This window comes from Canis aureus, chromosome 11 (genome assembly GCF_053574225.1).
Source record: "Canis aureus isolate CA01 chromosome 11, VMU_Caureus_v.1.0, whole genome shotgun sequence".
In the NCBI taxonomy this organism is placed as follows: domain Eukaryota; kingdom Metazoa; phylum Chordata; class Mammalia; order Carnivora; family Canidae; genus Canis; species Canis aureus.
Window position 1 is genome coordinate 62,544,120 of NC_135621.1, and position 26,228 is coordinate 62,570,347.

At 37.3% G+C, this 26,228-nt stretch overlaps 2 long non-coding RNA genes across 21 annotated transcripts in view; one reads left to right on the forward strand and one right to left on the reverse strand.

Moving 5' to 3' along the window:
• Positions 1–26,228, reverse strand: part of LOC144324204 (uncharacterized) — a 285,014-nt gene that overhangs the window by 116,158 nt on the left and 142,628 nt on the right. For all 17 annotated transcript variants that reach the window (XR_013389727.1, XR_013389726.1, XR_013389723.1 and 14 more), the window contains one exon: positions 10,170–10,240. This is a non-coding gene — a long non-coding RNA (uncharacterized LOC144324204). The remainder of the gene's footprint in view (positions 1–10,169; positions 10,241–26,228) is intronic.
• Positions 16,163–26,228, forward strand: part of LOC144324201 (uncharacterized) — a 31,875-nt gene continuing 21,809 nt past the window's right edge. For all 4 annotated transcript variants that reach the window (XR_013389696.1, XR_013389694.1, XR_013389695.1 and 1 more), the window contains exon 1: positions 16,163–16,297. This is a non-coding gene — a long non-coding RNA (uncharacterized LOC144324201). The remainder of the gene's footprint in view (positions 16,298–26,228) is intronic.

Below are 26,228 nucleotides of genomic sequence, written 5' to 3' on the forward strand. Positions count from 1 at the left end.
TAGTTCTGGTCATTTAATTGAGTAACGTGTATGGGTGAGAAATTTGTTTTTTATGGATATTCATTTTTAAACTCCTGGTAAACAGAGAGACATCTAATTTATAAAATGTGAAGTCATCACATTTTAGCTTATACTGCTTTTTGGAGCAGCAGCTTAATTTATTCCACTACTGGCTCGCTCAGGTCTGAGATAGAAAGAAAAAGGTGGGGTATGAAGAGTTATGAAGTGACCCATCTCCCATGTTTCATGCTGTAGCAGACAAAAAAATGAAGAAAGATTTAGAGAGAAGAGGGGGAGTTTGACCAAACAATCAAAGTCCATGTTTAAGGAAGTGCAAGGAAGAAAAAGGAATAAAAGAAATGTTGTTTGTTCTTTTTTTAATTAAAAAAAAATCATTCATACGTAAAAGAATGAGAGAAGCAGCACCAGGTTTGAAAATGGAAAAGGAAAAAGATGAATAAAATTCCATAATTGACAAATTTGGAGTGCTGATGGAACACTGAAGTTGCAATGTCTAGAATGTGGCTGATAATTTGAGAGAGAATCTCGGACAGATTCTAGAGTACAAGATATAAATAAGGGATGGATCCAATTAACACAGGTAAGTTGAAGCTTGTAGCTTTAAGAGTAATTACGTAGGGCTTATAGAAGGAAGTACAGAGAGCCATTGTCCCAGCCATTCCACTTCTAAGAATTTATATTTTAGGCGCACCCCTATGGGTCTAAAATAACACATGCTATTATAGAGATATTTGTAATAACAATAGATTGGAAACAAGCTAAGTGTTCATCAGTAGGGGAATGGTTACGTCAACCAGGGTATATCAACAAAATGAAATGTTAAGTAGCTACTGAAAAGCTGTATAGCATACAAAGATCACCAGGATATATAGTTAAGAAACAAACATATGGTGCAGAATGGTGTATAAAGCTTGCCACCTTTTGTGTAAAAACATTTGGAAAAACAGAATATGTATTTTATTTACTTGCATGTAGAAAAAGAGAAACACTAGAAACACACAAAACTAATAAAGGTAGTCATTTTTAGCGGCAAGGAAAAATGGGGAAAATAGAGTGGGGAAAGGAACATTGTCAGCATAAACTTGTAATATTGTTTTGATCTTTGAACCATGAGAATGTATTAACTCTTCAAAAAATTTTTTTTCTTTAACTTATTAAAACAAAGAGAGACATAAAGAGGGCAAGGATAGATTCCACTTGGATAAACATAAAAGGATGGGGGGCGGTAAAAGAGCATGTAGATGAGAGGAAGACCATACAAAGCTGAGAGATAAGAAAAAGACCGAGAAAATGAAATGTCAAAGAGGTAATAGGTAGAGAATGTCAAGGGAGAAAAGGTGATCAACTTCTTCAAATGCTGCCAAAGGGATGCAATGGTGAGACTTAAAAGGCACCCAACAAGCATTTGTTTCCCGGTGCTGGTGCACTGCCCAGCACATCTCAGTCTCTCTGTTGTCTGTAGTGTGTAATTACTAAAGACATAACAGTAAGGCTCCCTTAGAACTGGACATCAGATCCCTCCCTTTTAATTAAAAATACCCCATTTCAAAGCTATAAAATCAAAGAACAAACATGACAGATTTTAAAATTATCCTTATAAATAATAAGATCTAGTATTCATTGTAACCTAAAATAAATAAAGAAAGAACAAGACATGTGCCTGGTTAAAGAAAAAAAAAAGTTTCAAATGGACTTTTCCCTTGAAAAGAAGGCAGGATTTTTAGGAATAAAAGAAATAAACATTTGCGTGGAGTATTGAGGTCTGAAAGTTGGAATAGTAATTTTAAGATGGAATCATCCTTGGAAAAGTGAATTATTATGTTGGCACAGTGGTTTAAAACAGAAGAGAAGAATTGCTGGAGATTTGAGGAAGCTCTGGATTTTTAAATGGTAAACTAAAGGAAAGTGGGTCAATGAATCATGCTTGTTTTCTATTTCTTTTTCTGAAAATTTCTAGGCAAATGCAGACCTCCAAAAATTAAGGTTATTATGATTCCTCAATTGAATGATCTCCAATTTTTTATTTTAGTTCTACTAATTTTTTAACTTAGTAGAACTAAGTTTTTTTAAAAACTTTTAAAAACATTTTTTAAAAACTTCCTCAAGTTTTCTTGTGGCCAGTTTCCTTTTGGAACTGCAAATCTAATGTGTGACCTCTCTTGAACATGTTTTGTAAGGGGTGAAGATGTTCACTAACTAAAAAAGGTACTACATAAAGCATTTCTTAATAAAGTAGTTTTCTAGGTAATCTTCCTTTTACATCAAAGTGAAATAGGATTATTCCAAGTCTACCTGCAAAGGTAGAGAGTTAAAAAACTGGGAAAGTATATAATATTTATCTTTACATTGTTAAGTTGCATTAATTGTATTTTCAAACTCAAGTTAGAATATTCATTTGGATTCCCTGAGCACTCTCATTTCTGAATTAAAAAGAAAAATGACTTGAGGTGCCTGGGTGGCTCAGTTGGTTAAGCATCTGCCTTACTCAGGTCATGAGATCAAATCCCCATGTTGGGATCCCTGCTTAGTGAGGAGTCTGCTTCTCCTATATCCTCTGCCCCTCCCCTCTGTTCATGCTCTTTCTCTCCCTCTCTCTCAAATAAGTAAATAAATGAAATCTTGAAAAAAAAATGACTTGTTAGCTAGGCCTGTTCCCCACATAGATCGCTCAGTTCAAAACTATTTACCAGGGCTGAAAAGCTTGGAAACTCCAAGTATATCCTATAATAAGTCTGGTTTGTTGTTTCTGCCTTTCTTTTAGTGTCTCCTTCTTCATATATCAATCATTTATTCATTCAATAGGTAGATAGGTAGATGTACTATGGAAACATGGACATTCTCTTGTAATTTCTCAGTGAAATTAGCTATATTGTTATCAGTTGAAGATGGGAGGGATCTGCTATAGATTTATAGAGAGAGATCTAAAATAGTCATCAAGAAAGTAAAAAAAATGAATGGTCTAAGAAAATGTAGTAGCATGAAGATCCCATTGAGATTAATAACAAATAGCACCCTCTCCATCTCCTTCCAAACTCAACACATCACCTTCAGATGACCAATGTCCTTGCATTTGTCCCAACGGCCCCAGAGTTCTTCCCATGGAAGGCTCCTAAAGAGCAAATTAACTGGTCAATAAGATAATCCTCAGATAGGAGGATCTTACCTTACCTGGCACCTATTTACTTTTCCAGAATAGCTAATAATACATGGTTTACATGACAGAAAATAAAAAAAGTTGAACTCAATGTTTGGAAGATTTAGGTATTATGTAAAATGCTGAGTGGGAGATGCACTCCTTTTGAAATGGGCTTTAATTTATAATTGTGGGAAGTCATGCTTAACTATAGATTTTGGGAAGATACTAAAGCAGCATGGGGCAGGAGGGCTTCAGCTTCACGGAAGTAGCCATGTTTTCCCCTATTCTTCCTATTAACAATAGTTAAAGCCCTAGACAACATATAAAAAATAAACATAAGACTCGTAGAGAAGAAGACAGAATAAATGATGGCTTCCCCTTACCTAGGCCAGCAATAACCATGCTGGGAGCTCAGACTTTGATCCCTGTGGGGTAGGGGCAAGCTCCTTTCTTCCAACACCGGTATCAGTAAAGACCATATGGCCTAGAATTTGACATCCACTTGAGGTAAGGAGAATTCAGACCACTCTTCAGTTCCTCAATGGAGAAGTGTCAGAGCCAAGACAGGAGAATGCTATGACTTTCATCCAGCAATTATGATCCTCTTCCCACTACCCACTCTGTGTCAGTGGAGACAGCTGGAGGCAGTTAAGGAGAACTCAGCCCATCCCTCAGGAAAGTGGAGGCCCATGGAAAGCCAGAACTCTTACTCACACCCAGCAGTAATAAGGAGTACTACTCACCTTGGGTGTCAAAAAAAGGTGAGTAGGAAACCTGTATTTCTATAGAAACCTGGCTATAATGAGGTGACATTCCTATGCTGCTGGAGCAGCGCTAGAGGAAGTCAGCAAAAAGAATATTTATTTATTAAATAAATAAGGAATATTTATTAAAATAAAATGCAGACTCTCAGGATATAATAACTAAAATGCCAAAGACTCAATGAAAACCACTTACTCTGTTAAGAAACAGAGACATCAAACTGAATGAAAAGACAATAAATAGATGCTAACACAGAGGTGACAAGAGATTTCAAATTATTTGGCAAAGATTTAAATGCAATCATCATAAAAATGCTTAAATGAGCAATTATAAACAGACATGAAATAATGAAGAAATAAAGACACAGTAAAGAAACAGAGAGGTTTTTCAAAAAAGAAGAACCAGATAAAAATTTTAAAATGAAAAAATATAACAAATTTAAAAACTCAATATGGACTCAAGACAAAGTGGAAGGAACAGGAGAAGGAATGATTAACTGAAAGATAATGGAATACAATGACCCAATGTGAACAGAGAGAAAGTAAACTGAAATTTAAAAATGAACAGAACCTAAGGGACCTATAGGGCTATCACAAATATCTTATATTCATGTCATCAGAGTTCCAGAAGAAGAGGAGAAGAATGAGGCTAAAAACTTCTCAAAAAAATAATGGCAAAAAAAAAAAAAAAAAAAAATAATAATGGCTGCAGATTTTGTAAATTTGGCAAAATATATAGACCTACAGATTCAAAAAGGTATACATAAAACCCTCATGGGATAACCCAAAGGCATTCACACCAATACACATGCTAGTGAAACTTTTAAAAACTAAACACAAAGGAAAAATCTTGAAAGCAGCAAGAGAGAAATGGCACCTTAACCACGTAGGAAAAAAATATTCAGATGATAGGATTTACCATCAGAAACCAGAGAGGCCAGAAGAAACTTGCACAACTAGAAAAGCTAAAACAATTTTGAAAAAAAAAAAAAAAGAATATTGAAGAAGAAATTATTCTATCTGATTTCCAGATGTATTATATAGCTACTACAGTAATCAAGATCTATGGTATTGGCAGACGATAGACACATAGATCAATGGACCTCATCAATAAGAAATAGACCCACAGAAATATACTCAAATGATCTTTCAGGCTTTAATTACTTTTTAAATTAGTAAACTACTTCCTAGAGCAGTTTTACATTCACAGAAAAGCTGAGTGGAAAGTACGGAGTTCCCATATACCCCCCGTCTCCACACATGCACAACCTCCCCCGGTATCAACAACCTTGAGAACGCCTGAGTGTGCTTGAAAAGAATGTTTATTCTGTTGGATGGAGTATATGTGCCTGTTAGTTACATTTGGTCTAAAGTATGGTTCGAATCAAACATCGCCTTGCTGGTTTTCTGTCTGGATCTATCTGTTGGAAGTGGGGTACTGATACCCCTTACTCGTACGGTATTGTCTATTTCTCCCGTCAAATTGGATAGTGTGTGCTTATATATTGAGATTCTCCAATGTTGAGTGCATATATATTTCTGATTATTGTATATTCTTAATGAATTGACCCACTTATATAATGGCCATCTTTGTCTCCTGTTAACCATTATTGGCTTCAAATTCATTTTGTTTGATATAGACATGGCTACTTCTGCTCTCTTTTGTTTTCTACTTGCATAGAGTATTTTCTTTTTCTTTTTTCTTTTTTTTTTTTTTTGTCATCTCTTCACTTTAAGCCTATGTGTGTTTTGAAAGCTAAAGTGAGTCTCTTCTAGGCAGCATATAGTTGGGTCTTTTTTTTTTTAAAGCTATTCAGCCACTTTATGCGTTTTGATTGGAGGATTCATTCTATTAACATTTAGCATTATTATTGATAGGTAAGGATTTACTAATGCCATTTTATTGTTTTCTGTTTTGTAGTTATATTTTTCTTTTCTTTCTTTCTTGCTGCATTCCTGTGTTTTTGTTTGTTTGTTTGTTTGTTTTGTTTTTTAAGTAGGCTCCATGCCCAGCGTGGAGTCCAACACAGGGCTTAAACTCATGACCTTGAAAGCAAGACCTAAGCTGAGATCAAGAGAGTCAGATGCTTAACCCTCGTGCCCCATTGCTGCCTTCCTTTGTAAAATGATTATTTTCCATAGTGATGTGCTTTGATTCCTGTCTCTTTACCTTTTGTGTATCTGTTGAAGATTTCTGCTTTGTGTAAAATTGTGTAGATTGTTTAAATTTGTTCTTTGCCTTGTAAGGTTTACATAAAATATCATATATATATGGCATCAGTATATATATGTATAGTATATATACTATGAGTTTATATATATATATATATATACACATACTGATAACAATTTAACTTCAATGATGTATAAAAACTTTGTCCTTTTATTCCCTCTTTTATATTTATATTGTTATATTGTGTATTCATTAACAAATTTTTGAAGCTATAGCTATTTTTAATATTTTTGTCCTTTAACTTTTACACTAGAATTAAGTAGTTACATCACCATATTGTAGTATTAATGAATTCTGCAATTATTCTGTTTTTTTGTTCCATGGTAATGCTAAAACTTCTTAAGTGGACTCCAGAGGTTTCCCAGAACTGTTTTTATTCATGCATAGAATGCTCTGTTCAATCATTGATCTTTGTGGGGGGAAAGGGAAGCTGGGTTCTCCACCACAATCTACAATTTCCTATTGTCATATCTTCAAGCTCAGATTTTTTTCTTAACCATGTCCAGACTGATAATGAGCCTATCAAAGGTGTTTTTCATTTCTGTTACAGTACTTTTTTATCTACAGCATTTCTTTTTGATTCTTTCTTAGAATTCCTAATTCTGTTGATGTGATTCATATGTTCTTGCATGTTTTCTACACTTTCCATTAAAATCCTTAACATACTAATTATAGTTTTTTTAAATTTCCAAGTCTGATAATTCCAACGGTTTTTCCATTTCTGCCACTTCTTGTTCTGATTCTTGTTCAGTACTTTTACATGGTGTTTTTTGACATTTGTATAGACTTGTAATTTTTTATTGGAAGGTGGATATGATGCACTGGAAGGAAATGCAGTGAATAAGCCTTTAGTAATTTAGTGGTAAGGCATTAGGAGAAGTATTCTATAGTCCTATAATTAGGTATCAGTCTGTTGGTGAGCCTGTGCCCCTGGAGCCTGTGAATTTCACAGGTGCTTTCCATTTTTTTTCATTTCTTATATAGGACGGCTAACTGGAGCTGGATTTGGTATTTTCTTTACTTCATGTAGAAAGCCACAGAGAGCTAGGATGGGTTTTTCCCTGGTCAGGAAGACTCAGATAAAACCCTAGTACTATCTGGTAAAATAATTTCTCCTGAGGTCAGGTTTTATTAAAGAGAAGGGAATGCTCTGGTATATTTCAAAGTGTTTCCCTTTCCCCTTCCCTTTCTGGAAGCTTTGGGGGATTCTTCTCCAATATTTTCTGTGAGAACCTAGTAGAGCTCTTGGAGGTAAAACTCACAAATGTGTTTCTATCCTGCCCCCCAACTTCCATGACTGGGTCAACCTGGAGTTTTTAACTTTCAGAGTTGTCTACACTGAGCTTCCAGCAATTTGCCAATTACAGCTTAGGTGTTCCTACACTGACATCAGTTCCTGCAGAAGTTTCTGCTCATGAGTTTCTGTTCTGGAAAGTGTGACTCTCTGTATCTACCCACATATCTGTTTCCAATTCGGGGGGTATCAGTTTGTCCTACAACCTCACTTATATGATGGATCTAAGAAGAGTTAAATATTTTGAGTTTGTTCAGCTTTGTTAGTATGGAGCAGTGACTTCTAAGCTCTTCAAATGAAACTGGAGGTCTCAACTGATTTTTGATAAAGGTTCAAAGCATTCAGTAGATACAAGTGAACCTTTCAACAAATGGTTCTGGGGAAATTAGACGATCATTGTAAAAAGATGAGCCTTCATACTACAAAGCTATAATAATCAAAACGGTATGGTAGTGGCATAAAAATAGACACATAGATCAATGAAACAGAATAGAGTCCAGAACTCAAGCAACACTTAATATGGTCAGTTAATCTTAGACAAAGGAGTTAAGAGTATGTAATGGGAAAAAGATAGTCTCTTCAATAAATAGAGATAGGAAAACTGGACAGCTATATGCAAAAGAATGAAACTGAACCACTTTTCTTACACCATACACAAAAATAAACTCAAGTGGATTAAGGACCAAAATGTGAAACCTAAAACAAAACAAAACAAAACAAAACAAAAAGCACAGACAGTAACTTCTCTGACGTTGGCCATAGCAATGTTTTTCTAGATATGTCTCTTTGAGGCAAGGGAAACAAAAGAAAAAATAAACTATTGGGACTACATCAAAATAAAAAGCTTTTGCACAGCCAAGGAAACAATTAACAAAGCTAAAAGACAAAGTACTGAATGAGAGAAGGTATTTGCAAATCAATATCCAATAAAGGGTTAATATCCAAACTATATAGAGAACTTATGCAACTCAACACCAAGAGATAAATAATCCAATTAAAAATGGGCAGAAGACATGAACAGGCATTTCTCCAAAGAAGACATACAGATGGCCAACAGACACATGAAAAGATGTTCAACACCACTCATCATCAGGGAAATGCAAATCAAAACCACAGTGAGTTGTCACTTCATACCAATCAGAATGGCTAAAATCAACAACACCAGAAACAACAGGTGAGTGTGGAGAGAAAGAAATGCTCATGTACTATTGGTGGGAATGCACTGGTATAGGCATTGCCGAAAATAGTACGGAGATTCCTCAAAAAAATAGAAAATAGAAATACATATGATTCAGTAATTCCACTATTGGGTATTTAGTATTCAATGAAAATGAAAACACTAACTCAAAAAGATATATGCACCTCTATGTTTCTGTAGCATTATTTACAATAGCCAAATTATGCAAGTAGACCAAGTATCCACTGACAGGTGAATGGATAAAGTAAATGTGGTACGTGTGTGTGTGTGTGTGTGTGTGTGTGTGTGTATACATATATATGCACTCAGCCATAAAAAAGAATGTAATATTGCCATTTGCAACAAAATGGGTGAATCTAAAGGGTATCATGCTAAGTGAAATGAGATAGACAAATACCATACGATTTCACTTATATGGAATTTAAGAAACAAAACAAATGAACAAAGGGAAAAAAGCAAAAGACAAACCAAGGAACAGGCTCTTAACTATATAGAAAAAAATGATGGTTTGAGGGAGTAGAGGGATGGGTGAACTAGACAATGGAAATTAAAGAGTACACACACTTATCATGATGAGCACTGAGTAAAGTATAGAACTGTTGTAACTTGAAACTATTATAACACTGTATGTTAACTATACTAAAATTTTTAAAAAGTCCAACTGGCAAAAAAATTAAATTAATAAAATGAGCTTATATCTCATACCTTATATAAAAAATAACTGAAAATAGGTCATAGAATTATATGTAAAATTATAAAATTTTAGGAAAAATACAGCAGAAAATCTTCAAGATCTATGAATAAGTACATTTTTTTTTACTGGACAGCAAAATCACTATCCATATAAGCAAAAATTAATTTGTTAGGCTCTGCAAAAAACAAAACCTTTTAGTCTGTAAAATACCCAATCAAAAGGATAAAAAGACAAGCTATACACTGGGAAAGAATATTTGCAAATCATCTGATAAAGGTCCAATGATTAGAATATTTAAGAGAGTCTCAAAACTCAACATCAAAAAAATTCTATCAGAAAACGGGCAAAACTGACGAGGAGAATATACAGATGGCAAATGAACACATGAAAAGATGTTCAACATCATTAGCCACTAGGAAAATGCAAATTATACCACAATGAGATATTGCTGTATAATTATCAAAGTAGCTAAAATAAAAAAATAGTGACAACATCAAATGTTGGAGAGAATGTGGAGAAACTGTACCACTCATACACTGCTGGTGAGAATGTGCAATGGTACAGCTGCCATGAAAAATAGTTCAGCATTTTCTTACAAAATTAAACTGCAGCTACCATATGACCTATCTGTAATTACACTGCTGGACAGATATCCCAGGAAAGTGAAAACTTCCATTACACAGAAAATCGTACAGAAATGTGCATTGTAGAATTATTGGAATACTTCCAAACTGGACACAACCTCGATGTCCTTCATCGGGTAATGGTTAAACTGTGGTGTATCTGTACCATGAATATTAGTTAGCAATAAATATAAACAATTGGTACCTACCTGAATAAATCTCCAGAGAATTATGCTGAATAAAAAAACCCCGATCCCATGATTCCGTATACACAGCATTCCTGAAATAACAGAATCAGAGAAAAAAATTTGTGATTTCCGGGCTCTAAGGCAGGGTGGGGACAGGAAATAAGTGGGTGTAGCTCTAAAGCTGCAAGATGAAGAATCCTTGTGTTGATGGAAATCTCTGTATCTTGCCTGGATCAGTGTCAATATCCTGGTTATCATACTCCGCTATCCTGGTTATCGTGTTCCACTGTAGTTTCACCAGACATTACTTTTGGAGTAAACTGAGTAACGAGTACACGTGATCTCATTAGGTCTTTTCTTACAGCTGCACGTGAATCTACAGTCATCTTAAAATGAAAAGTTTAATTAAAAAAAGAAGCAAGGAAGGCACGCTGAAACCCAACCAGAGCAGACCAATGTATTAATAGCAAAAAAATACAGCATAAAAAGAAAAAAAAAAAAAAAAAGCTTCCTTGGAGAATTCCAGTTAAAAAAAAAATACTAAAACATTTCTTAATCAATCGCAAATTAATTCTGATTTCTTTGTGCAGGCCATGGAGAATCCACAGCCCTGGCAAGGCCTCCTTCCTTTCCTTCTAGGACTGCGCTGCCTTGCCCTGCAAGGGGACTCAGTGAGTTCGGTTTTTGAACAGGCCAACAGTTTCTCTGGATTCAAATTTTGACACGTCCTTTTAAGAGTGCAAGCAAGCTCCGTGGGCTTCCTTGTATTCCAGCATCGCCCTTGTAAAACAGCCAACAACACGGCCAAATCTATTGAGAGCACGCCCTTGTCAACCTTCTGAATTTATTGATATTTACATTTATGATACAAACGAGGTTTTTGAGAGCCTCCTTTTCTGCTGCCTGGTGTTTGCTTTCATAGGACAGAGACCAGACAATTGAGAGGGAAGGAGGCAGCACTTGTGCTGGATTTATTGGCACAGAACGCTGAAGAGCAAGCACACCACCAAATAGAGGATATTGATAAGGAGACTAAATTCATTTGAAATCACTAAAACTCAGTTAGGGGCATATTGTATTAAGTGAAATGCCATTACTGAAGGGCCCAGGGAGAGACTGTATGCCAAGTCATGAGAGCTATTCAGCTCACTGGAAAGCAGCCATTGCACCCACGCACTACATTTGATGGTTTGGAAGTACAGATAATTTCTGCATAGATCATAAAGGGACTTGAAAATGGCTCAGTCCCTAGGAGCACAGGCATGGGCTGAATTGTCCCCGAGTGAGAGCATTCAAGAGAGGATCCCCGTGCAGTAAAAACATGCACTGAGTGGGTATGAATCCCAACTTCCCTAAAGGCTTCCTCGTGATTGTGGTACATTAGTGTGTTTTAAAAACTCCACACTAAGGACCATCAGTTGATTCTGGGATTTTTTTTTTTTTCCCCAAAGCATCTTTTCCAAGAGAGGATGGCAACAGAACTCTGGTTTATGTAATACACTTGAACCATTTTTAGTTAGTTTCAGAAAGTTCCCTCAGCCGAAGGAAGTTCTCTAGCAGGTTGTGACAGCAGTTTGGGGTCTCTTCTCACTGCAGGAGAGAGCTTGCTACCCGCCGCCGCAAGTTGGAGGAGATTCAGAAAATCTGTTTTCTTCTAAGCAGCCTCCTAGCACTTTCCCCGCAGGTTGTTTGAGGTTTCCTCGCTTGATGTCGCTCACACCGCCCTTGCACCCCTAATCCTGGGGAGCAAGGACCCACGGTAAACACGAGTCCATTTCAGTGATGCGTATAGACCTTGTTCAGGTTATTCAGACTAAGGAGGCCCCTTATCTAACAAGCACCAGAGCAGACTTTTTGAAAACACTTTTCACCCGTGACAACAGTGGCCCGGTTTTGTCCTCACCAACGATGGAATAAATGCAGTATCTCATGTCACCTACCTCCATGTCTCATTGATGCCAAATTCTTCCGGGCTTGGGCATTGTAAGATGGGCTTTGCACTAGGATTTTATTCCAGCACACACACCTGGAAGAGCGCCGCTCTGAAAAGGGAGGAAAGGCTTCTCTTTCCTGTAAATCTCTGTAATGACCAGAGGAGAAACAAACTGTCCTTGCTGTGCTATTTCACCTGACCTCTCCTATAAGGTAAGCAGAAGAAATTGCCCTTTGAACCTGTACAGGGTATGTTGCAAGTCACCAGGACAATGCCGAAGTGCCACGAGATGACTCAGGTAGTCAGCAAACAGAACACATCTCTGGTTGGAGGAAGATCAAGGGTTATTTACTGCCCACTGAGAGCTTCCACCTAAAAGTAAGCTTGTTTTGTCTTTAAAGATACTGAAGATGGTGCAAGGTCCTAATGGAATCAGGAACACCCGGGATGCCTGGGTGGCTCAGTGGTTGGACGTCTACCTTTGGCTCAGGGTGTGACCCCGGAGTTCTGGGATCTAGTCCCGCATGGGGCTCCCTATGGGGGGAGCCTGCTTCCCCCTCTGCCTGTCTCTCTGCCTCTCTCTCTCTCTCTCTCTCTGTCTCTCACGAATAAATAAATTAATTAATTTAAAAAAAGAACACCCTAGAAGATATTCATATTTCCAGCAACAAGCACACATTTCGTTCTCTGTGGCCACAAATGCACATGGTGGGCCTTTTGGCAGCATGATCCTATTTTTTTTTCTTTATACCTCCAAAGTCCCAAAATAAACTTTATTCTACAGAACTGAGCTGCCAAGGGAAAAAAAAAAAAAAGGATTAGAAACTGTAAATGCTTGTAAGATTATCAGAGACATGGCCTGCAAGCATGTGTTTTAATATATCAAATCATAACAAATGTATCAATTTTGAAATACCCAAATCCATATTCATTAATTAGAAAGAGTTAGTTTAAGGAAGAAGATGGATCTCTTGGAAAAAAATAAAAAAAAAATATTTAAATGCTTAGAACGTGAATGCTCCCATATATTCGTCTAATTTATGCTCTATGTGACATCTGAGTGGTCTTTCACCATTTAGATGTGATGATATCACTTTCTCGGCAAAACTTTAAACGTGGCACACTTCCTTCAGGAAAAAAGCTAAATTCCTTTGAATGGTACCTCTACTTCTCTCTCAGGGTCTCATTTCTGTCTTGCTTGGCCATTCCTTTCTAGATCTTTCCCTGTCACATCCTGATGGTCCAGTAAGACCAAATGACTGAAACACACCATCTCCTCTTTGGCCTTTGTGTTTCTGCATTAGCCTAGAAAGACCTTCCTAAAACTTCCCTTTATTCTTTAAAACCAGAGTCTCCGTGTATTCCCCTTCTGGAAGCCTTCCCTATTGTTCCCAGCTGACTCTCAGGGTGTGACATGTCCCTGTTGGATTTTGTGCACACATACGTGGTTGTCATTACAAATACTTGTTGGCATATCTGTTTCCCAACTAGATTATAAGCTTCCTATGAGAAGAAACCATGTATTGTCATCTTTGTCTCTTCAGCACCACCTACTAAAGCGAGTGGTAAGGTCACAAAGAATTTTGTTGAATGTGTGAATGAATATATGAATCAATCAACTAGCGACAGTAGCTATAAAGAGAATAAACCTGCATTTTAAACACAAATCAGCAAAATAAAAACAGAGAAAACAAGAGAAGACAAATGCCTAATTTCGTCTCTTAGTGGTTTGTTTCAGGAGGCATAGGTGGAGTGCTCTGAGCTGATGGCATGATGCTCTTCCTTGCCACCACGAACCATCTTCAAATATTCTCAGAGGTACAATGGAATAGTCCTCCTCCTTACCATCACTGTATATTTTATCAACATTATATTCTTCTTTTGTTCAAAATCTGCCCACTCCCTAAGACAAAGTAAAAGAAATTCTTACATATATCAGTATTCAAAGAATACCACTTTTTCTGGGGTCTTGAGGTCCTTATTTTATAGAAGCAAAATAAACAGGAGTCTAACAGCAGATCCAAGGAGATCTGCAGGTCCAAATACGTGCTTTTGTCAGCCTTTAAAATAAAGTACTGTTTCAATATGATAGCTTCATGTTTGGGTCCTTGGGAGCACACCTTGGGAAGAGACCTGTGTCTGATCCAGGCAAGCGCATTCTACAGCAAAATGTGGGGAGATATTAGTCCTTCCAAATCCTCTTTTTCATTCTCATAGACGGATTATTCACGGTCCCCATGAATGAAAGCCTGTTTATTGAAATATTTATTTAATGGTAGTACTCTCAGACACAGTATTAACACCTACCTCACAGTGATATTGGTAGGTATGTAAGATACTATTTATAAAGGGTCTGATTTCTTTCTTAGGATGATATGGGTTAAGATTTTTAAATGTTGAGGATGTGGTTGAGCAGGACTATATTAATAATTGGAGTGCCCACAGAGTAAAGGGTGCTGGATATGTGGATTTTCTAGTTAGCTAAATGTTGTGGTTTCTAAGACAGCACGGTGATTAGGAGTAAATTCGAGCCCTAGACTCCTTGGGTTCAAAACTGGGCTCCCCCACTTCTCAACTTGGATAACTTTATTAATCTTTCTGGAACCCCAGTCTTCATTTTAAAAAGAAGATGATGAAACCATCTATATCCAATGCTATGATAAGTCATATCGAGCTTAAAACAAAAAAAAAAAAAACTGTGTGCCCCTGTACACATTATAAAGTATCCTCCCCTATTTTAACCAAGTGGAAAAAGAAAAAGTTAATAGAAGTTCTACAATCCAAAAAGCATGATGATACTTAAAGTTTCACATTGTCCAATCTGTCAGCTCATCATTGTCAACCCTCATAAGCCCACACAGGAAGAGGACACATCGGCCCCATGGCCAGAACCTCAGGCTGATTGGAAATTACTGTTCCCGTTGCACAATAATGCAAGGTCACAAAACAATAAACAATAGCCTGTCTTTATTTAAAATTTTGATATTTTGTCCATCCCAATTTTTTTTGCATGAATTTTTATTTTTTAAAATACTTCATCACAATGTCGCGTATCTTGACTACTAAATTCTTTGGTATTGCTTACATTTTTTTTGTACTAACCTGACCCTATCTCATATGTTGTTGTGAAAATTAAATGAAATAATAAATGTAAAGCCCTAAGAACCATATCCCACACATACTTAGTGCTCAGTAGTGTTAGTATGAACATTGTTTTGAATAAGGTTACATGCTTACGGGACACAGATTTTGAACTCTTTGGCATTAATCGTTTGTGAGGCAATCTTCTCAGTATGCCCTTATTATTCCTTAATTCTCTTGAGTTCTGTTAACCAACAAGCACCAAACTGACTATATCAATTCACTGGATGTCCTGTTATATATTCTTTATACAGAATCCGGACACAAATATCTTAATTTCTACTTTTTGTCTTTCTGAACAAACCAGCCATTTGTTTTTTGTTTTGTTTTGTTTTGTATATATTTTTTATTGGAGTTTGATTTGCCAACATATAGCATATCACCCAGTGCTTATCTTGTCAAGTGCCCCCCTCAGTTCCCGTCACCCAGTCACCCCAACCCCCAGTCCACCTCCCTTTCTACCACCCCTTGTTCGTTTCCCAGAGTTAGGTGTCTCTTATGTTCTGTCTCCCTCACTGATATTTCCCACTCGTTATCTCTCCTTTCCCCTTTATTCCCTTTCATTATTTTTTATATTCCCCAAAGGAATGAGACCATATAATGTTTGTCCTTTTCCGATTGACTTAATTCACTATTTGCTTCAACATGGATGGAACTGGAAGGTATTATGCTGAGTGAAGCAAGCCAGCCATTTGGATTGAAGAGGCTAGCCAATTCAGTCTGACACTCAAGCCCATGCTTTCTCACTGAATTGGTCATTTATATGAGTTGATTGATCTGCCAATGGAGTCATAACAGTTGAGCCAGATACTCATGCAGATTTAGTGGTATGGCTAACACCTGCATTGTGAGCTAAGTCAAGGTGGGCCCCTTGGAAACATAGATATTTGAAGACTGTTCTTTCCTATCACGTTGCTCTTTGTTTTGTCACAAAGTGACATCTGTGACAGTCCTACCCCAACTTGAACATATGTTATCCTTATAAGCAATGCACTCTACTCTTCTGAAGCCCTCTGAAACCAATCTGTCCCGCCAGATCATGATGTAGATTACACCTAGGAATATGACACAGAAGGTATGTTGAAAAAGTGCTTCCAAGAGTGACCTTGTCAAAATATATCTGCGCTCTCATAAAAGTCAGATACATGAAGTGCATGAAAAATAAGCAAAAAAGTAAACACACTCCAAAGAAAACTTAGCTGATGTTATTTTAAGTTGAGTGATATTTTGGAAGGGTTAAGCATTCCTACAACTAATATATGATTGAGAGGACTCCACTTTAGGAACTGTGTGAGAATATTATAAACCAAGCCCACACAATATTAAAATAAGTTAAAATATATGCAAAATTTATGAGAGAATGTCAGGTGTAATGCTTGATAAAGTAAGCTTAATGCTTAAGAAATTTATCTTCAGGCTGAAAAAGCCAACTCTTGCAGTTCTGAGTTAGAGTATAATTTTAGAAACTCTTTTCTGTAAAGTCACTCTTTTATTAATGAGATCAACTCTAGGTGAACTGAAAGAGGTAACTTCCTAAAGCATCCAGGAGGACAAACAAGATCCACGAAAGCACCGGGAAGTTAGCATGCCATGTTGAAAAAAAAAAAAAAAAAATGCTGGAAGTTAGCTTCATACTATTCTTTCTAGGGGAAAAAGGTGAAAAATCTGTCCTCAGAAAAATCTTTTGATTTGTATACATTCAGTCCATCTTTTTTTCTGTTTGAGGCATTGCTGAAACTTCTGAATAAATAAAGTGTTTGGGGCAAGTGGAAGCTGTGCATTACTTTAGAAGCTTCTCCTTCGTTTTGGGTGTGCCATGTTGTTACACTGAGGGACACCCTATTATCAGGCCGGACTTCAGTAACGTACCACCAGGAAGTCCAGAGAGCAGATTTCCATTGGCTAACTGGTCACATCCTGCAGCTCCCAGCTGAAATAATGCTATGGATCAGCAAGGCAATGAATGAAGGAGGAAATCTGCATATTACACAGTGCCTCTGCAGGATGACTCAGTCTATCTCTCATTTGTAACCCAAATGTCCTTCCTTCACAAAGCAGGCTGGGATGAACTCAATCAACCAGGGTAAATGATTGACAGCCAACACTGCTGAATCATCCAGCAAAGATTAGGAATGAACATCACACATTTAAATTTGTGAAATCACGTCATTTTCAGGACTACTAGCAATTTTAAGATGACCTTAAGATCTAGGCCTTTGGCACACTACTCAAAAGCTGGAATCTGGTGTGTACCTTTTTCTAATGGGCCCAAGTGATGAGAAGGTTCTGGGAGCTCAGGGTTTTCATGCACTATGCACTTGAAAACAGTCACTTTGCAAATATCCCAATTCCTGATTTTCGCCTCTATGTGCTCAGCTTTTCTAAACAAACATGGAATCCTGAAGCAAAATTGGAGACATAAGAAATTGTCTAAGTGATTGATTTTATATCTGTCACATCTCTTTTCAGTAGCTTCTTCAATTCTGCAACCCAATACCAACAACTTGAAATAAAACACACACACACACACACACACACAAAACACAAAACAAAAACAGAAAACAGAAAACACAACAAAACAACCCAAACACAAAGACCAAAGACGAATGAAATGGTTTGGTTAACCTTTACTATAATGGTTCAACTCTTTTCTGGCATCACTTGGTGATTCAATAAAGGATCACCACTACCGTAGAGTGGTGTTCCTGGTGACACAGCATCACAAGATACTTGGCATGGTAATCCTGCCTGTGAAATTCAAATAGAGCCAATTAACTTGTTCATAGCTGTTCCACATCTCTTATTACCTGACATAATTATTTTAAAAGCTATCATATCAAAGAACAGCATCATTTGCAAGACACCAGCTTCAGATTAGCTTCTCTTGCTCTGAAGTCAACCATCCTCTCGCTTTCTTTCTCCTTGTATTGTTTTATGTCTCTCTCCAACTCCTCCTTTCCCATCCTTCTTTCATTTCCATTCTCTCCAAATTTACTTTAAAAAATATTGTAAGATATTATCTTATGCTGGAGTTTAATTTCTTAAAAACCATTCTAAATCCCTCTTGTAAAATGAAGGTGATCAATAAATTGTCTGCTTGCCAATTTTAAAAAATGAAAGGTTCAAAATGGAAGAAAATAGCTGTGAAAGGGTGACTGCAGGCGCCAGAGTTTAGATGATGGAAGGCAAATCTCTCTACTTATGGAGAAAGAAATCTGTAGATGGATCTCTACATCCCACGGAATTAGCTGAAGCTCTTACATCGATATTAGGTATTGAATCTGACCTTCTTTGAGGAATACTTTATGGAATGGACAGTTGACATTATTTCAGGTCATATGGGTTACAAGGTAGCATACTTACTGTAAGCATTAAAGCCTTCTGGAGAAGGAAATGGGCAGCCTCAGAGAATAACAGCTCTCAATATTCATGGCCAGAGGCCAGAATGTCAGAAAGAAAGTGATCACCTACTTTTTCCGCAGTGACTGCCCCCCGATGGGGAATGGAAGGTCTCTTCGGTATTCACTATGCAGAGTCAAGGAGTGTGGCTGGTTCTGGGTTTTGTACTGGGGCTAGCTCTATGCACACTCGTTACAAGGTTATTACTATCATTACGGTGGACAATGCAATAATATTTTAAATGGGCCAAATTTGGCTCCCAGCTATTCATGAGCTACTCTTGCAGGCCTTAGGGAAAATGGCTTATGAGTGCAAGGAAATGGAGTCTGGCGCACATCCCATTGCTTCCTCTACTACAAATCAAAAAGGGCCTCTGTGAAGAATATCCATAGTTCTGGTTCTCCTGAGCTCTGATGATGAGATACATCCTTCATGGATAGCTCTATTGGCCCAACTTCAGAACTGGTTTGGGACACACACAATCTAAAACAAGTGGAGTTAGTTACCCCAACTCTTCATGAGCCCTTTCTAATGCATTTCTCTGACATCCTGCCTGTCTTCCCCTGATGCATTTTCTCATGCACCACTTTTCATCTTATGAAGAAGAAAACACTTCTTGAAGTCATGAAGTCAACATATGCCAAAGTATGTTTGCTGGGATAGTGGTCCTTCAAAATGTCCTGCCATAAAAGGATTTTGGGAAAAGTCTTTCTCTTTTGAAGAGTCATAGTATACATGAGTATGTTACAGGCTTTGAGTTGCTTTAGAGAGGAAAGGCACAAGTTTAATTGTAATGTGGGACCCCTATTTTGGTCATTAGATACAATACCTCTTAGAATTATTATTGTTCTAGAAAATTAAATAAAGATTCACGTTTTAGGGGTCCCACAAAGAGAGTAATGTTTAACTTTGAGAGTGCCATAAGGAGATCAGCTATATTTCAAAACTAAACTATACCATTGAAAATTTAAATGAAATAAAGAGTCTTTCAAAACTTTGTCCCCAAAAGCTGGCATTCAAAATGTAAACTTAAAAAAAAAAACGTAAAGGTATTTATTTTTTTTGAAGACACAACTAATTATATACAAGACACAGGTATCTGTTAAAGGAAAACTTTTGGCATCATGGGGTAGAATGATGTTCTTTAGGTAGTTTTAACATCTACAACTATAATAATTTAGTGTATGAAACATGGCAAATTGTCCCTAGCTCAGGAGGTAACTTTGCTGTCAGTTGGATGACTTCTAGAAACCACAGCTAAATTTTAGACATTATTTTGTGTTTATTCCAAATGTGAGCATTTAAACCAATTAACTCTGTTTAGGATATGTACACTTTCAACTTCAAAATGGAAATTTCTTTTCAACCAAATTTCTGGTAACTTTCAGTCCTGATGTAACGGTGAGCCAATTGATTTTTAACCAATTTAAAAATAGGATTCCAGCAAAAACACTTTGTGCATATAACCATCTGCACAAAGATGCCCTGGCAATTATTAGCTCGGTCTCCCTCTGCAGAATTCCTGGGGAAGCATGTTCTGCAGTCAACTAACCTTTTTTGTTAAGAAGCTCTCAGTGCCGCAGAGAGAAATTTAACAGGTTACTCCATCCATAGACTTTAGACAGCTTATGTACAGGGAGTGAAGGCTTCTAGGCTAGTCCTGTTTTTCTACTCCCATCCTTCAGTCCAGGTGGCATTGGGCAGGGGTGGGAGGGGGTGCAAACTTGAGGGAATTGGGCAGACAGAAAGTGGTGTACAGCCTTTCTTCTACAGGAGTAATTCTTTATCCAAATTAGGGGCAAGTTCACAGTCTCATCAGAAACAGAGACTCTGCTGTAATCATTATATTGGAGCATATGTGAGGAGACACAGAGCCTTATGTACATGCACCAGTGGACCTTTGTGTAGTATTGATGTTTCTTGAGATAAAGAGTAGAGAAAGTGAACATTCAGGAGTTCATTTTAGAATAGGCTTTTGCAGCTATGAAGTCAAGCAAGAAACCTACATCGAATAAGAAGTTTTATCTATGATTTTTAAAAATAATCTTCCACATAGGCTAATGCCAGGAGCACTATCTAAGATCTAGAAAGTTCTTGAGAAACATAAAAGCCAAGTTTTCCCTTCATTCGAGGCTGCTAGGTCGTGTGGAAAGGCGTGACCTAAGACCAACAAAGATGGAATTTTCAAAATTTAAGATTTATAAAAGAGGCTTTGGTGGACAACAAGGCACAGAGGAGGACAGAAAGGGGGGAGAGATAAAGACTAATTGAAAACAGGCTGAAAAAAACCTTGGCTTTCCAAATGAAATGAAGCATTTTAAATAATCCCATGAATTTACTGAATGTTTAATAATATTGTATTAGAATCAAGTGCTGCTCTAAGCTAGTTAAGGAAGTTTTTTTGTTTTTTTGTTTTTTGTTTTTTTTTTTAGCAAGTTTGAAAGCTACAGAGTTACCTGAATAGTCAGACTAGAGAGAACTGTAGAGTTCCTCTGAGGAGTAAAATTTTAATTCCATCTATTTATAATTCCGTCTATTTACATAGTTGTGAAGACAGTAGGATCAGACCATCTAGGAGAAGTAAATACATACTCTGGCTCAAGATGTATTGATTCAGTATTGTTTCTCTAGGTGTAGACCCAGTTTAAGTTAGTTTTAACCCCTATATTAGTAACTCACTTCCTTTAAGGTTTTCAGTGACCTTTGCCTGATTCTCATGTAGAATGTTGCCTTAATCTTGGCTGATTTAAGCCTATTATACTAAAGCCTTGTCCCTTCAGGAAATGCACAAGTTGGCTGATTTTCCTAAACTGCCTCTTTCACTCAGCCCCTCTGTATTTGAAAGCCTACAGTCATTTCTGGTTTTCCATACCCTGGTCAGCGCCTGGCACAGATATGAGGTGGGCTAATCTGTGCCACTCTAGACCTGTCATTCTCAACCTTCCTTCCTAAACAGCACCCCTCAATCCCTGAACACCCTTTCAATGCTGACCTCTGCCTTCTTCTGTCCTGACCCGTGACACTTAAGAACTTAGAGTGCTACTAACTCTACCTACTAGAATTTACAATGCCCTACAGGAGCACTTACAACCTAAAAGATTGAGCTACAAGTGGAAGGATTTCAGGTACAAACCAGCAGGCAAAGAAAAATGCAAGGACCACATCCAGACCACGTCCTAGTTTGCAAAGCAGCATGTTGTGATGTGTAAGGCTGATTCTTACTGTATTTCAGTTCCCTCGTTAGCAAAAAGGTAATTATGGAAGTCCTTATGGGGTTGTTATTAGGTATAAATGACTTAGTATTTGATAAAAGCTTAGAAAATTAATACGTTGCAAGTGTTTAATCATTAAATAAAAATAAGCATCCAGATTTGTCAGGGTATTAAAAATGTTAAAGTTGAACAGTTTAAACCACAAACTTCCATGACATGATTCCAATACCTTCCATCCATATGCAGTTTCTTTTTTTCAAAATATTTTATTTATTTATTTGAGACAGACAGGGATTGAGAGAGAGAGAGAGAGAGAGAACAAGAGAGAGCCAGCGCTTGCAGGAGTTGGGGAGAGAAGCAGAACTTCTCACTGAGCAGGGAGCCTGACGCTGGGCTCAATCCCAGGACTCCAGGATCATGACCTGAGCCCCAAGGCATATGCTTAACCAACTGAGCCACCCGGACACCTCTCATATAGAATATCCTCTGCAGACTGGTCTACTACCTCTCTCCTACACTTGAAATACTCCCTCAGACCTCATTTTCACATAACACAGCCTGCTTCACTTGGACTAGTCCTGTATCTCTCTGCTACCTCATTAAATTTTATTTAACTTCTAAGGCCCAGATTAAATTTTCTTCATAAATCAGCTCATGCCAACTGGGGTCTACACTGGCTCTGTTTTTTTCTGAACAACAATACTTATTGTGTAAAGCATAACTCTTGTGTTAGAAACATAGAAAGTACTCAGTAATTAAGCTGCAAGAGAGCTGACACTCAGAATGATATCTTATTTCCCTTCTTGCCCAAGGAAGAACTGATCTCCTTCATTTTCACTCCTCTATAAAGCAGATGCCCAGGCTAACTGACAACCCAGTCTGCCTTGGTTTACCTCTACAGAAGAGTGTGTTCTAATTGTGGAATGGCCCCTCTGTGTATGGCTTTATGTTTGTGATGACCAGCGCTCTTCCCCCTGTTATCTGTTCCAAACTACTCTCACTGCACCAATCATGATTTCTTCCAAAAAAATGAAATTCACAGGCAATAAATAATTGAATATTTCAATTATTCTAAATAGCTACTCTCTTGCCACAAAAACAAGGAAATATGGAAGTGCATCCGTGCTCACAGTTTTGTTGTGTTTTTTAGCAAACTTTACCTTTTTGTTGTTGATCTCTGGCTCATAGGTGCTACAGTATTCAACAAATGTTTAGTGAGCATCTATTGTGCAAGGCTCTAAAAAAAAAAAGGTAAGATAGCTCTACCTTCAAAGAGCTTTCTATAAATAATCAATTGGTGTAGCCCATTAAAAAGATAAGATAATAAAATAAATAAGATAATAAAACAATAAGATAATAAAATAAAAAATAAAAATTAGTAAGATGTTTGGAAAGCTGATACATAGAAAACCAAGAGAAATTAAAGTTTTCTATGAATCCTAGTAATTCTCCCAGGACCAAGTTTAAGGAATAAAGGGAAAAATATTTACCATTTTGTTACAACTATCCTAATTGTTCTTTTTTTAATTTGGGCAGGGCTGAGGTGTCCAACCTAGGTGAATAGTAGTAAAGCACTTCAAAAGATAGGGAGAATTAAGGATTTCTATAAGATCTAGAAGAACAATTATAGCCAGTATTAACTACCCTTAGCTATGGGAGAGAGGGCCCCTGCCTTACCCTGGGCTTTAGAAGTTCTTGCTCTAGCTCTCTCAGCTCATACTTCTCCCCACAGCGGGAAGAGTTTGTGAGGCTAAGGTAACAACCCTTTTAGAAAATGGTCCAGGTATCAGGATTCTGAGTTCCCCAACTGCCTGGTGTGTGCCTCCAGGCCTGAGGGATGGCCAAGGGGTGCTGTTGGTATGGAGTGTGGATGGGGATGAGCTGTATGCATTGAGATGCTTCCACACGTACACTAGGGCTTCTAATAGTGCAGGATAAAGTAAGGGTAAGAAAGAAAAGGGGGCTGGTTAGGGCCATGAGTTGTGGGCTGGCCCTCTCTACACCATCATTTTCCGTGGAACTCCCAGGAATCCAAGAATTCTAGGATCATATCTGAGCTTAGGGATCATTGTGAAGGTATACATCTAAAGGTAGGAAGACCGAATACATGTTATTTAACAGTTCATTAACTTGATTTATGACTTTTAAACATTAAAGGTAGCATGTGTCAGTCTGCATATTTATTCTTGCCCTAGCCTCCATGTGAGCACTAAGGCTGAATATAGCCATATGCACATATGAAACCGGGTTTGACCCAGACTGCCATTCCTCAAGAAATCACTCCAGGTTCTTTCTCCAGCCTCCCTACACTCTCCTTTACTTCCTGGACTGTTTCTAGCATAGCGCTGCCTCCCTGCCTGACCCAATGAGAGTGGGATACTTGTTTGGACCATTGGTTTGGTCTCTACTTTTTTCTTCTCTCTGAATGCTATCTTCCTTTTTCCACATTTTTGGGTTTCTAATGTTTGAAGCCAGGTTTCATTCTACTTTCTTGCTCAAAAATCTCAAACTCAAATGAGATTTGTTTTAGAGCCAGTTGCATCTTCAGTGGCTGGCATGTGTTGTTGCCACAAACCTCAGCTATTCTCTGTTACAATACATGATAAGCCTTTCTTTGGTATGAAAAAAAGAAAAAAGAAAGAAAAAAGGAAAGAAAAACAAATCCTCAAAAAGAAAACCCAGTGTGTTCACAATTGACGTAAAGAAGCAAAAGGGAAAGAGAAGTGAAAGTATTCACTCAAAAACTTTTGAAAGCATGAAAGCTTCAAGTGATGATATTTAGTGATGGCTGAGATGTATGGCTTGCACAGGAAGCTCTGTGGCATATGCAATCATCATGTACTGTACCCTTTGTATATATCAAAGTTTATCATAAAGTCAATTCTGATAAACTCCAAATATTTTAGTAGATTAATAGTTTTAAAATTAATTAATTACCTGATTCATTAATTAATTGTACAAATATTCATCTAGTGTCTGTCAAATAGACTAGCTGGTATGTTCCAAAATAAGTCCACCATGGCTGTTCCATGATACATAGAAGGACTTCGTGTCACAGCTGTCATGAAAAAAATCAGCTCCTCTTTCTACTGTTTTACACAACTGAAGCTCCCCCTTAAACATTAGCATGTCTTACTTTAACTCTTTTTGATGGAAATATTTCTAAGGTATCCTCATTTCCTTAGTGTATACTAAATGTTCTTTAATCACTCATAAAGTCAATCGCTGTCTTAATTAATTTTTGATTCTGTGGTGTACTCAGAAAATTTCAATGTATAGATAGCAGTCTGTTTGGTTTTTTATTTGTAACATATAATTTTTTAACCTACTCTTGCTCATCATTTCTATTCTTGCACCTTCTCTAGTACTTCTACTCCTTTTTTTAAAATATTTTTTTCTTTATTTATGATGGTCACACACACACAGAGAGAGAGAGAGAGAGAGGCAGAGACACAGGCAGAGGGAGAAGCAGGCTCCATGCACCGGGAGCCCGACGTGGGACTCGATCCTGGGTCTCCAGGATCGCGCCCTGGGCCAAAGGCAGGCGCCAAACTGCTGTGCCACCCAGGGATCCCTCTCTACTCCTTTTAATGTTCCTCTCACCTTTTAACTGGGAAACCAGATTTGGTAAAACTTTTTCCAAAATAGCAGTGAGTGTCTGACATATTGTTTATGACATTTAGTACACTAATTTTACACATCTCTTTTAGCCGCTTAAGACTGGTTTTGATTGTTTCCTATTTCTCAGGTGTATTGAGAAGAGAACTTATGGATGAATAGTAACTAGATAAATGAGATATTATTAAAATGTTTCTAAATATATTACAAAACATGTCACAAGATACCTGGCTAGTTTGGAAAATATTATTTTCTTAAAGAGGCTAATTCAGTGAAATTGCTTTGATTGAACTGACTGATTATTAACCAGGTCAGTGCACTCAATTGTCTGTATGTCTACATCTAGTATTAAGAATATATTTTGCCTCCTAAATACTCTGCAACTCAAACCCTGAAATATCTATAAAGCTCGTAAAACAAAGATACTAAAATGGGCTAAGAGATCAACCTCCAGTATGATAGTATGAGATAAATGTTGGCCAGCTCCCCAGTGAAACTGGTGAAAATTATTTTTTTAAAAAAATGAAAGTGTCTGGAATTCTTAGTGGGCAAAGAGCTTATAAAGATACTATTGAAAAATATCTATGAAAATTTGGTAATAAAAATAAGAGTATATGGTATTTCAACCAAGATCACTCTCTCTCTCTCTTCCACTCCAGTTCTGTGAGGGGGAGATTCCCCTCCAGATTAGTGTCACTGAGAACACAAGGTTCCCTCTCCACCCAGGACGCAGAGAGAGGTCTTCTTCCTAGCAGGAGCAGAATGCCAGCATTTTTA